Genomic DNA, 13,478 nt, shown 5'->3' on the forward strand with positions numbered 1-13,478 from the left:
ACAGAATAAACAGTCTGAATACTTAAGTAAATGTGATTTTTAAAATATTTGTATACATTTTTCAAAAATTCTAAAAACCTGTTTTTTTATTTGTCATTATGGGGTATTGTGTGTAGATTGATGAGGGAAAAAAAACTATATCATCCATTTTAGAATAAGGCTGTAACAAAATGTGGAAAAAGTCAAAGGGTCTGAATACTTTCCGAATGCACGGTATATGGTCGTATATCAACCATGGTGAGGCTGCCTCCTTACCGTTTCTCTGTTCCAGGGGTGTAGGTGGGCCGTTTGAAGCACATCCTCAGCAGGCTAGCTCTCAGCAGCCCCAGCATGGCCAGCAGACACACATACTTCCACAGGTACTTATATATCACAGGATGTGCTGCCAGTGCAGCATCTTCTTTACGTCATCAAGGAACATGGACATTCAGATACACAAGACAATGATCAGTGACAATGGGGAACAAACACAGCAAGTCGACCTGAAGGATCGATGCTGTGATTCACTGTTTGTAATCTAAATTTGAATTAATCCAAAAGCATGGCCTATTTCTTCATCAATGTAAAATTCCTCTTTCGGGAAAGAAGTTGTCATCTATTTTCTGAGGGACATCATGTGATTTATGTGGTCAGTGTAGTGAATAGGTTCTTACCGGTCAGCGCCGTATACCCAGGACACGCTGAAACACTCAAACACCACCACGATGATGAGGGGCAGGGTTGCGGAGTAGTCGTCAAACATCATTACAAAGTAGTTCCCACAGCGCTGCGTGAACAGCATGCCAATCAGAAAGCTGATGATGCAGCTAAACACTGGGGAAGGGAGAGAACATTACAGACACCACACAGATACACTTGGCATATTTAGTAAAGAGGAGTGAGGACTAACACTCAGACCCCATTAGGATGCCATTTTATAACACTTCTATATGAATAAGAATTAAAATGTTTATACAAATGAATAGTTTCATCCAGTGGTTCCCAAACTTAGGGTCAGAAAGAAACCTAAGAAACCTGATAGAAAAAGGGACTCGTGAGCGAAAACATGGACACAGACACCATCTCTCTCTCTCTCTTTACCTGTGAGCTTGGTCTTGTGGCGCTTCAGCACTTTGAAGTTGTCAATGAGGGGTGTGAGGATGCCCTCCAAGGTGCCGAACATGGTGCTGAGGCCCAGGTTGAGCAGCATGAGGAAGAACAAGGCCGACCAGAAGGGACAGCCCGGGAACAGAGTCATGGCCTCTGTGAAGGCTATGAATGCCAGCCCTGTGCCCTCCACACCCTGAAAGAGAGGGACAAGGAGAAAGGGAAGGGGACATTTACATGTACCATGATATAGCCCAACAGATCCTAACTATCTTAACATATTTAAATTTGAGCAATAAACCTGCTAAAATTACATTACTAATTTACGAGGAGTGGGTGGAAGAGCATACTCTAGGCTGCAGGGCTGGTTGGTTTTCAAATAAAGAGGGCAAAGCTGTAACAAAGAATACAGAGTTGAGATGCAGTAAGTGCAGGCTAGAGTGCAAGATCAACCATTTACCTTGTTCACCTCCTCCTCTAGGCTGCAGTCGGTGAGGTTGCCAGGGACCTTGGCTCCGTGAGCCGTGAACCAATCCCTGTAGGTCTCCAGTGGTACCGAACTGGGGTCAGAGATGTTAAACCTGGGTAGCAGGTCCCGGTCTAAGGGCCCCATGGAAAACTGCTCAGACAGCTTCTCCAAGTTACTGAGAGAGGGGAGTGTGGAGAACAACCAGTCAGTCTATTATGTACTATCGCTACGACCAAGTATTTTTTTTTAATGACCGAGTAGATATGCATGTAGATAGATATTATTATATAACTAACCATAACACCAGAAACAGTCCCCGAACACAGGGCATTTCAATATAGCCCCTTTTCATCCCAACACACACACACACACACACACACACACACACACACACACACACACACACACACACACACACACACACACACACACACACACACACACACACACACACACACACACACACACACACACACACACACACACACACACACACACACAGAGAGTACAAAGAGATCAAAAACAATACCCTTTCCCCGCCCAAACACGCCTCACACTCAAGCTTCCCTGGCGCGGAAGCTTAGCACGGCGAACACCACCAGCGAGGCGAGGACAGAGGTGAGGAAGTTGATGGTGGAAACGGTGAGGGCGTCACGGTGGCAGTTGTTGCTGGTTGTAGGAGGAATAGGCCATGACTGAGCCAAAGCCCAGGCCGAGAGCAAAGAAGACCTGCGTAGCCACCTGGCGCCATACCTACATCTCACCCCAGATCTCCAGCTGGATTGGGGGGAGAGAGAGAAGGGGCGGTCAGTGGCTAGACACTGGCACAGTGCACTGAATCCTACCACGATAGATACAGTATCTCGGCCTAGTGCATTATTGATCGCAAGGAGTTTGTGTGTGAATTGCCATGGTTGCAAAAAATGGAGTAATTCTGAACCACATACCCCTTTAGAACAATCACGATCCCACAGTTTAAAAAATACAATAAAAGGGTTTGTTTGTCAGTGTGTGCTTAAGCAGTCCCAGTATTAGGCTGTATGTAGTAATATTTGCCAGGTTATCATATTTACTTCCGGAACCAGAAGTAGGTGGTGGGACTACTGGCTGTGCATTCCTCCACTGAGATGAAAGACAAAGACAATGGTCAGGTTCACATCAGACTTCTATTGTGTTTGTACTTGGACAACATTACTGAAAATGTTAGGAAATGAATGAGTGATGGTTGTATCCTAAATGGAAACCCATCCCTTATATAGTAGTGTTAGGTTCTAATTTTGAATAAATAACTCACGGACACTAGAGAAGCTTAACCAAGTTCAATTCTTCCCAACGGGTCGTTACAGCTGTAATTCAGACACAGACACGGCTTCCCCCATGGAGGTATTCATACCCCACTTTGGGTGTCGTCTCCTCCTTGTCGCTAAACATTGCATTATTCTTGCTAAGCAGGGAACTAAGTGATATGAGCCTTCAACAGTATCTTATCAGTACTGTCACATGCGATTGTTTCCCCTGCACTCAGCTCCTCCCAAACTTCATTATGGCACCCCTCATGTCTCTTATGTAACTTGTGTTGTGGTACCATGTTCAGGACACTCTTCCCAAGGTAAAGGGTACTGGGAAGAGTTCCCTAAGTAGAACAGGCTTCAGCTGTTAGGATATGCATATAATTAGTAAATTTGGATAGAACACTCCAAAGTTTCTAAAACTGTTAAAATAATGTCTGAGTATAACAGAACTGAAATGGCAGGCGAAAACCTGAGAAAAATCCATCCAGGAAGTGGGATTTTTTTAATGTTTGTAGTTTTCCATTGACTGCCTATACAGACTCCATTGAATTAGGACTCAAATTGCACTTCCTACGGCTTCCACTAGATGTCAACAGTCTTTAGAAATTGTTTCAGGCTTGTATTCTGAAAAAATGAGGGAGTAAGACCACTCTGAATGAGTGGACACTGCAGTGTCCCAGAGGTTTTTTCATGCACACGACCGAGAGCGCGCCTTTCTTGTTTTCCTTTTATATTGGCAAAGCTTTTGTCCGGTTGAAATAGCATTGATTATTATGACTAAAAACAACCTGAGGATTTATTATAAACATCATTTGACATGTTTCTACAAACTTTACGGATACTTTTCGGATTTTTCGTCTGCCTGTTGTGACTGCCTTTGAGCCTGTGGATTACTGAACAAAACGCGTGAACAAAACTTTTTGGATATAAAGAGGGACTTTATCGAACAAAACAAACATTTATTGAGTAAATGGGAGTCTTGTGAGTGCAACCATATGAAGATCATCAAAGGTAAGTGATTAATTTTACCGCTATTTCTGACTTGTGTAACTCCTCTACTTGGCTGGTAACTGTTTGTAATGATTTGTCTGCCTGACGCTTTTCTCAGATAATCGCATGGTATGCTTTTTCCGTAAAGCCTTTTTGAAATCTGACACTGTGGTTGGATTAACAAGAAGTTAATCTTTAAACTGATGTATAATACTTGTATGTTTTATGAATTTTTATAATGAGTATTTCTGTTTTTGAATTTGGCACTCTGCAATTTCACTGGATGTTGGCCAGGTGGGACGTTACCATCCCACACCCCCTAGAGAGGTTAAGCAATTTAAAGGCAATGCTACCAAATACTAATTGAGTGTATGTTAACTTCTGACCCACTGGGAATGTGATGAAAGAAATAAAAGCTGAAAATAAATTATTCTCTCTACTATTATTCCGACATTTCACATTCTTAAAATAAAGTGGTGATCCTAAATGACCAAAGACAGAGAATTTTTACTAGGATTAAATGACAGGAATTTTGAAAAACTGAGATTAAATGTATTTAGCTTAGGTGTATGGAAACGTCAGACTTCAAATGTATACCCCAAACCCGTAGGCGTCGTGACAAAGTTCCTGCCCCACTGGACGGGGCCACACAAGATTGTGGTGAAGCTGTCACCTGTAGTTTATCAAATCAGAATCAGCAAAGGTTGACAAAACACCATGTTCAAGTGGGTCCACAGGAACCAAATCAAGTTGTACACAACCCCCATGGGAATAGAAGGGGTGCAGGCCAGCACAGAATAGATAGAAACCTAGCAAAGTCAAAGGTACTAAGAAAATTCTTAAATATACTCAGCTGATCCCTTCCAGTAGATCAGTAGGTTGCACCTAACATCTTACCTTCTCTTCCTAGCTACAAGATATACGTTCGTTGTCACTGTTGATATTGTCCTGCTCTGCGCTGTTCGAAATAGGAAAATAAGTTACATTTGTTGTGTCATAACATTTTCGTTTACAAATAATCCAACAACGTCTCTAATTATGCGTTTTTGTAGGATGGAGTTCCTTTGGCTGACAGATGTACTCACGAGCAGACCCCCTACGGGTAATCGTTCTTTGTGATGATCCAGGACTCCTTTTAACCAACTGCAGAGTACACACACAGGGTGTATGTCCGTCTAGATGCAGAGAACGTATACCACCAACACATTCCACCTGTGGCACATTTGAGTTGGGCCGGGGCTGACTGGACCACCCAGCTAGGCACTGCCCATATGTTGGCCCAACTCCAAAAGTTCACAGTCACCTAGTCAGAACTAGTAGAGCGAAGGCGAGACTCTCGATAGGTGCAGCCGTAGGGTCACTGTTTGCTCTAAGCACCACTGCCGTCCACGCAGTCAGTCTAGCCATAGTCAAGAGAAATGCTAGGGAGATAACTGAAGAGATGCCACTTATCTAGCAACAGATCAAATCACAGGAACTCAGGTTGCAACATCTAGAAAAGTTTCTCCGCGATACTGTTCTGGTGGTAAACACACACGCTACTCTCCTGAACAAAACCCTCCTGTCGGTAGGAAAGCTAGTAGACCTCATGAACCATGACTATGCCCATGTCCAATTGGTTAGATTGTTATTGGAGGATTTTCTATGTGAAGTTAGCTCTTCTATTTATTTATCATTAATGTGATGACACGCTATTTATCGAATAATTAACTGTCTGATCATTACGTGATTTTAATTAATTATGTAACAATCAACTCCTTAGTAATCTGGGGCACCACGGTTAAAGTTTGTTTAATGAGTTACCGTTTCCTGAATTAACTTAAGAATAAATCAGGATCTCAATATCATAGCAGTCAGTCATTTCCTCATATCAGTCTCATTCTGAACGTCTCATAATCCTTTAAATCTGCACAAACCCAGGTCTCACTAATCATTCCGTACCACACAAATTGAGTTGATTATTCATTTGCTAACAAGCTACATGATAACACAAGACACACACACAGTCTAGGTTATTGATTAGAATATAATACAATGACAACAGGTCCCTAGCTGACCAACACAATATGACACCTGTTACACAAGATGGGGATTTAGAGAGGGAGAGCGGCCGTGAGGGAGAGAGAGTGAAAAGCAACACTTGGATACATTTGTTAACTATGCTTAGTTCAGCCCTAACACCTTTCCCCGAACTGCCGCTCTTATGGGTAAGAATTGGAATGCATGTATTTAGTGGTCTGCTTCATTCTCAGGTGTAAGTCTCAGTCCACAAGATGTCAATGTCCTTTCTCTTAGTTTCCTTAAACTCATTCTTTGAGAGTGATCTTCTGGGGAGGGTAGGAGAGCCATGTAGACAACCGGTGACTTGAAGAGAATAACAAGGTGGTCCTGCTTGAATTCACCTTCTTAGATACAGTACTCAACCGTAGGATGGATTGTTAAGAGGCTCCTTCGTCCTTTTCAACCTTGTGTTGCGTTTGTGGGGTCGCGACAATCTTAGATCACACTGCAGCGGTGCTCCGTTTTAGTCTAGTATGTTAATTCTCAACTCACGTTTTACACCCTCTGGTAAGAAAGGGTGTATCCGTCTTTATGACACACTCTCTGGGTTCCCTGGGTCGTAACTAGTTAAAATCAGTCTTATCGTCACCGAAACATTCTCTTTCATCTGGATATTTTCTACACAACATACAGTATGTAAACATCGCATACACATTATGAAAACTCTTCATGTTACAATGTTTGTCATAACATCTTCATTTAACTTTTACTCACATAAAATAGACATTCATTTTCATATTCCATCTATCATTATTCCTACCCATTTGGCAGATCAAATATATCGTCCCAATGTTGACGTTTTAGTTTTGGACAGTAAACTCATATGGCAAATAGACATTCCGATCTCTCACATTAGACCAGAAAGGAGTTGGTCTGCTGTCTTACAATTTACGATGGGTGTGAGGTCATAAAAAAACCACCTCCATACCTCTCTCCCTCTGCGGGAGGAAGAGATCTCTCTCTCAATGGAACATAACATATTGACCTCAGTTACATTTGGCCTATAGTCTGGGGACAGCAATCCCAATACACGTTGATGTTGTTCTCTAAGTGGGATTTTGTCATTCAGGGTGCCACTTTTCTAAGTGCCTTAACTACCCAGCTTCAAGTAGGATGACCCTAGATATGACAGAGACAATGCCATGATATAGTCACTTAGCCAAGACCTTGGATGTATATAGAACATAGTCCAATTAGATGATTAAGATGTGGTAGCTATATCTTACATATTTTGTTTGATTTTATACATTTTTGTTTAATTCGTTTTGACACCTAGGAAGTGATATAGTCACAAACCCGTTCCCTATACAGCCACCAGTTAGTGCCACGACGCCACTAATTTGGGGAAGAAATGTAATGATGTATTGCCGGAGTGTTGTGTGTTATTAACGTCTGCCTAAGATACTGCCTAGATCCACTAGCTGGGACAACGTGGCCGGAACGCAGAGCCACAGCCGGACCTCCCCTGTCCATTCTGGTGGTGGTTTGCAGCCTGCAGAAATCCTACCAGGTTAAACCACCAGGGGGAGACTTCTATGGACATCCAATAATCATTCTTATGGTGGGTTGCAACTTGCAGGATCCTTCCAAGGTTGAATCCACCAGAGGGGGACTGTCATGACTCTCCTGTGAGGATCCAAAGGACCAGGTTACAGTGGATCAGCTCTGCAGAGCTCTCTCTCCCACAGAGGGGAAGAGGGATGGATATGGGGGTTTTATGACACCGCATGTCGATCGTAAACCATGGGCAGCAGACCATTCATTTTGGGGCCTAATTTGGGCAAGTGCAATGTCTCTGTGTTAGATGAGTTTACCTCCCAAACTACAACGTCAAACAAATGGACACCGGGACAATATCTTTCATCCTCCGAATGTTGGTAATGATGAGAGATGGAAAATTTAAAATGTATGTCTATTTTGTAATGTCATTAATAGTTGCATGAAGACATAACGAAAACATTGTAACTGGGAAGAGTTTTCATACGGTGTACACTGCCGGTCACAAGTTTTAGAACATTTGCTCATTCAAGGATTTTTATTTATTTAGACTATTTTCTACATTGTAGAATAATGCAATAACACATATGGAATCATGTAGAAACCCCCCAAAAAGTGTTAAATAAATCAAAATATATTTTATATTTTATGTTTGAGGTTCTTCAAATAGCTACACTTTTGCCTTGATGACAGCTTTACCTTGGCATTCTCTCAACGAGCTTCACCTGGAATGTTTTCCAACAGTCTTGAAGGAGTTCCCACATTAGCTGAGCACTTGTTGGCTGCTTTTCCTTCACTCCACTGTCCAACTCATCCCAAACCATCTCAATTGGGTTGAGGTCAGGTGATTGTGGAGGCCAGGTCATCTGATACAGCACAACATCACTCTCCTTCTTGGTCAAATGGCCATTACACAGCCTGGAGGTGTGTTGGGTCATTGTCTTGTTGAAAAACAAATGATAGTGGGGCTAAGTCCAAACCAGATGGGATGGTGTTATGCTGCAGAATGTTGTGGTAGCCATGCTGGTTAAGTGTGCCTTGAATTCTAAATAGATCACAGAGTGTCACCAGCAAAGCACCCCCACACCATAACACCACGTCCTCCATGCTTTATGGTGGGAAATACACATGGAGATCATCTGTTCACGCACAACGCATCTCACAAAGACACGGCGGTTGGAACCAAAAGTCTCAAATTTGTACTCCAGACCAAAGGACAAATTTCCACCGGTCTAATGGACATTGCTCATGTTTCTTGGCCGAAGCAAGTCTTCTTCATCTTCTTACTGGTGTCCTTTAGTAGTGGTTTCTTTGCAGCAATTCGACCATGAAGGCCTGATTCACGCAGTCTGCTCTGAACAGTTGATTGAGGTGTGTCTGTTACTTGAACTGCAATTTCTGGAGGTGCAGTTTGTCAGGATTTGGCCAGGGTTGTTCCGGTTTTTGGTCACTAGATGCCCCCATTGTGCCTTTTGACCTTTTGTTTTCCCTTGATCCCCATTATTATTTGCACCTGTGCCTCGTTTCCCCTGATTGTATTTAAACCCTTTGTTTTCCTCAGTTCTTTGCTCTGTGTTTGTATGTTAGCACCCAGCCCTAGTACTCTGTGAACTCTTGTTGATCCCGGTGGACTCTCTTGTGGAATTCTGTTTTTTGTTCTTGTTTGTTTGTTTTTGAGTATCTTTTGAGGCTTTTTGTGCTTTACCTTCCACCTTGTGGATTTACCTTTTTGTCTTGAGGATTACCTTTGTTCTTGTGGAATTCCTTTTGAGGTTGTGGAGTTACATGTTTTCCTGAAGAACTTCACTTTTTACTTCATTAAATACACCGTCTCAAGTACTGCTGTGTCTGCCTCATCTTCTGGGTTCTGCCGACTATTCGTGGCTCAGTTGGTTAAGTGACTGTTTCTCACTCCGGAGACCCGGGTTCGTAACCGGGTCCTGACACAGTTGACTCTAATGAACTTTTCCTCTGCAACAGAGGCAATTCTGGGTCTCCCATTCCTGTGGCGGTCCTTATGAGAACCAGTTTCATCATTGTGCTTGATGGGTTTTTGCAACTGCACTTGAAACATTTTTCAAAGTTCTTGAAATTTTCCACATTGACTGACCTCATGTCTTAAAGTAATGATGGACTGTTGTTTTTTTTGCTTATTTGAGCTGTTCTTGCCATAATATGGACTTGGTCTTTTATCAAATAAGGGTATCTCCTGTATACCCCCTACCTTGTTACAACACAACTGATTGGCTCAAACACATTGAGGAAAGAAATTCCACAAATTAACTTTTAAGAAAACACATCTGTTAATTCCAGCTGACTACCTCATAGTTCGTTGAGAGAATTGTTGTCGTGGAAATTTCCATAATTACCAAATGATGAGAGAGCAAATCACACGTGTCAGAGTTATGCTTAATCTTCACCTTTAATAATAGTTAAGCTTTTGCAATAGCATTTTGACTTTCAACAGTTCAGTATCTCTAATGAAAAGTTGAGAGTCCCCAACATAATGGCAAATGGGTTCCTTTATAGCAAAGATCCACCCCCTCCTAGCCGACATGATAAAACACAGGTTTTAGGAACTTAACACAAAGAAAAAACCTTACTTCAGAGAGAATATCCCCTAGTCAGACAGAGTGGGCTATAAATTATCGTTCAGTTTGGTCTCCTAAACAAAGCTCTTACCTCGTCCTTGGTACAAAATGGTACCAAGACATTACCCCCACCCTATGATATATATCAAATTGTCATTTAGATAGAACCAATTCTAAATACAACCAATCCTGGACAAACTCACAGAGAGGAGAGTGACCCTATAGGTCAACAAAGAGGGAGCATAGAATGATTCCAGACAATGCCATCCTCCTTTCCCCGATGAGAAAAGTAGGGAGTGGCTGGCACACAAACACAGTGGAGCAAAAAAGCAAAAGATATGTTTACACATGATGACCCCTTGACCTCTCCCCTCTATGCGGCCCATGCAACTTAGTCTTGACATAGAACAGATAACTGCCAATGGCAACCACTATAGTACAACAAAATACATTCTTATGAGAAATAACTCATAAGCATATGATGAAGATAAAACATCTTATCTATGTTACCCACCAATTCTGATCATTCCCCAACATTGTGCAAAGCTGTCATCAAGGCAAAGGGTGGCTATTTGAATAATTTGACATATTTTGATTTGTTTAACACTTTTTTGGTTACTACATGATTCCATGTGTGTTATTTCATAGTTTTGATTCACTATTATTATTATACAATGTAGAAAATAGTAAAAATAATGTAAAACCCTTGAATGAGTAGGTGTCCTAAAACTTTTCACCAGTAGTGTATGTCATGTTTACATGCTTTGTGTTGTGTGGAAAATATCCAGGATAAAGAAAATATTTTTGATTTTAGTTCTCTAACGAGATCATAGTAAATTCTGATACCTTGCCTTGTAACTAGCTACAGCCTCAGGGAACCCAGAAAGCGTGTCAGCAAGACAGACACTCCCCCTTTCTTTCAGAGGGTATAAAGCATTTGAGTTAGGAATGAACATATCAGACTAGAAGGGCCACAAGCTGTAGCCGAGGTCTACGATTAGCCACGACCCCAAAACGCAACACGGGTTTGAAGACAAATGAACCTCTTAACAGTCAATGCTACGGTTGAGTCGCTGTTCCAAGTACTGTATCGAAGAAGGTGAATTTAAGCAGGACCAGCCGGTTATTCTCTTCAAATCATTGTTTGTCAACACGGCTTTCATCACCACTCTAAGATCATCGACACGGCTTATTAGCCATCCTCTAAGAGACCACTCATCCAGAAAGAATGTAAGTAAACAGACAACTAAGAAGGACAGTGTGACATCTTGTGGACAATCAGAGACTTACACCTGTGAACGAAGGAGAAGGCCATCCAAAGAACAAGGCCTCCGTTGAACCTTTCTCACCAAGCGGAACACAGCCCACGAAGGCCTGGGCCCAACAGGGATACACAACGACGCCCTTCCACACGTAAATACATACATTACTTCTTACCCATAAAAGAGGCGGTTCGGGGAAAGGTATTAGGTGCTAAACTAAGCGTAGTTTACAAATGTATCCAAGTGTTGTTTCTCTTTCTCTCTCTCTCTTTAAATCGCCATCTTGTGTAACCAGTGTCATATTGTATTACTCTTTGGGGACTTGTCATCGTATTAAGTTTCGAATCAATAAACTATACTGTGTGTGTATCTTATGTCATCACTTAGCTTGTTAGTAAATAAATAATCAAATCAATGTGTCTGGTACGGAATGATCAGTGAGACCTGGGTTTGTGCAGATTTGCGGAGTCTATGACATTCAGAATGAGACTGATATGAGGAAATGATTAATTATTGAGTGGTATGATATCTACAGTGGGGAGAACAAGTATTTGATACACTGCCGATTGTGCAGGTTTTCCTACTTACAAAGCATGTAGAGGTCTGTAATTTTTATCATAGGTACACTTCAACTGTGAGAGACGTAATCGACAACAAAAATCCAGAAAATCACATTGTATGATTTTTAAGTATTTCATTTGCATTTTATTGCATGACATAAGTATTTGATCACCTACCAACCAGTAAGAATTCCGGCTCTCACAGACATATTCGTTTTTCTTTAAGAAGCCCTCCTGTTCTCCACTCATTACCTGTATTAACTGCACCTGTTTGAACTCGTTACCTGTATAAAAGACACCTGTCCACACACTCAATCAAACAGACTCCAACCTCTCCACAATGGCCAAGACCAGGGAGCTGTGTAAGGACATCAGGGATAAAATTGTAGACCTGCACAAGGCTGGGATGGGCTACAGGACAATAGGCAAGCAGCTTGGTGAGAAGGCAACAACTGTTGCCGCAATTATTAGAAAATGGAAGAAGTTCAAGATGACGGTCAATCAACCTCGGTCTGGAGCTCCATGCAAGATCTCACCTCGTGGGGCATCAATGATCATGAGGAAGGTGATGGATCAGCCCAGAACTAAACAGCAGGACCTGGTCAATGACCTGAAGAGAGCTGGGACCACAGTCTCAAAGAAAACCATTAGTAACACACTACGCCATCATGGATTAAAATCCTGCAGCGCACGCAAGGTCCCCCTGCTCAAGCCAGCGCCTGTCCAGGCCCGTCTGAAGTTTGCCAATGACCATCTGGATGATCCAGAGGAGGAATGGGAGAAGGTCATGTGGTCTGATGAGAAAAAAATAGAGCTTTTTGGTCTAAATTCCACTCGCTGTGTTTTGAGGAAGAAGAAGGATGAGTAAAACCCCAAGAACACCATCCCAACCGTGAAGCATGGAGGTGGAAACGTCATTCTTTGGGGATGCTTTTCTGCAAAGTGGACAGGACGACTGCACCGTATTGAGGGGAGGATAGATGGGGCCATGTATCACGAGATCTTGGCCAACAACCTCCTTCCTTCTGTAAGAGCATTGAAGATGGGTCGTGGCTGGGTCTTCCAGCATGACAACGACCTGGAACACACAGCCAGCGCAACTAAGGAGTGGCTCCGTAAGAAGCATCTTAAGGTCCTGGAGTGGCCTAGCCAGTCTCCAGACCTGAACCTAATAGAAAATCTTTGGAGGGAGCAGATTCGTTTTTAAAAAAACATACACACACACACACACTAATGGTTTGTTGAGATCGGTGTGGAAGAACTTGACTGGCCTGCACAGAGCCCTGAGCTCAACTCCATCAAACACCTTTGGGATGAATTGGAACGCCAACTGTGAGCCAGGCCTAATCAAATCAAATCAAATCAATTTATATAGCCCTTCGTACATCAGCTGATATCTCAAAGTGCTGTACAGAAACCCAGCCTAAAACCCCAAACAACAAGCAATGCAGGTGTAGAAGCACGGTGGCAAGGAAAAACTCCCTAGAAAGGCCAAAACCTAGGAAGAAACCTAGAGAGGAACCAGGCTATGTGGGGTGGCCAGTCCTCTTCTGGCTGTGCCGGGTGGAGATTATAACAGAACATGGCCAAGATGTTCAAATGTTCATAAATGACCAGCATGGTCGAATAATAATAAGGCAGAACAGTTGAAACTGGAGCAGCAGCACGGC

General features: G+C 42.4%; 1 pseudogene; it reads right to left on the minus strand.

Annotated features, from left to right (window-relative positions):
- Nucleotides 1-251: 251 nt before the first annotated feature.
- On the minus strand, nucleotides 252-5,244 carry LOC124038999 (annotated as a pseudogene).
- Nucleotides 5,245-13,478: the final 8,234 nt, after the last annotated feature.

This window comes from Oncorhynchus gorbuscha, linkage group LG07 (genome assembly GCF_021184085.1).
Source record: "Oncorhynchus gorbuscha isolate QuinsamMale2020 ecotype Even-year linkage group LG07, OgorEven_v1.0, whole genome shotgun sequence".
NCBI classification, from domain to species: Eukaryota; Metazoa; Chordata; class Actinopteri; order Salmoniformes; family Salmonidae; genus Oncorhynchus; species Oncorhynchus gorbuscha.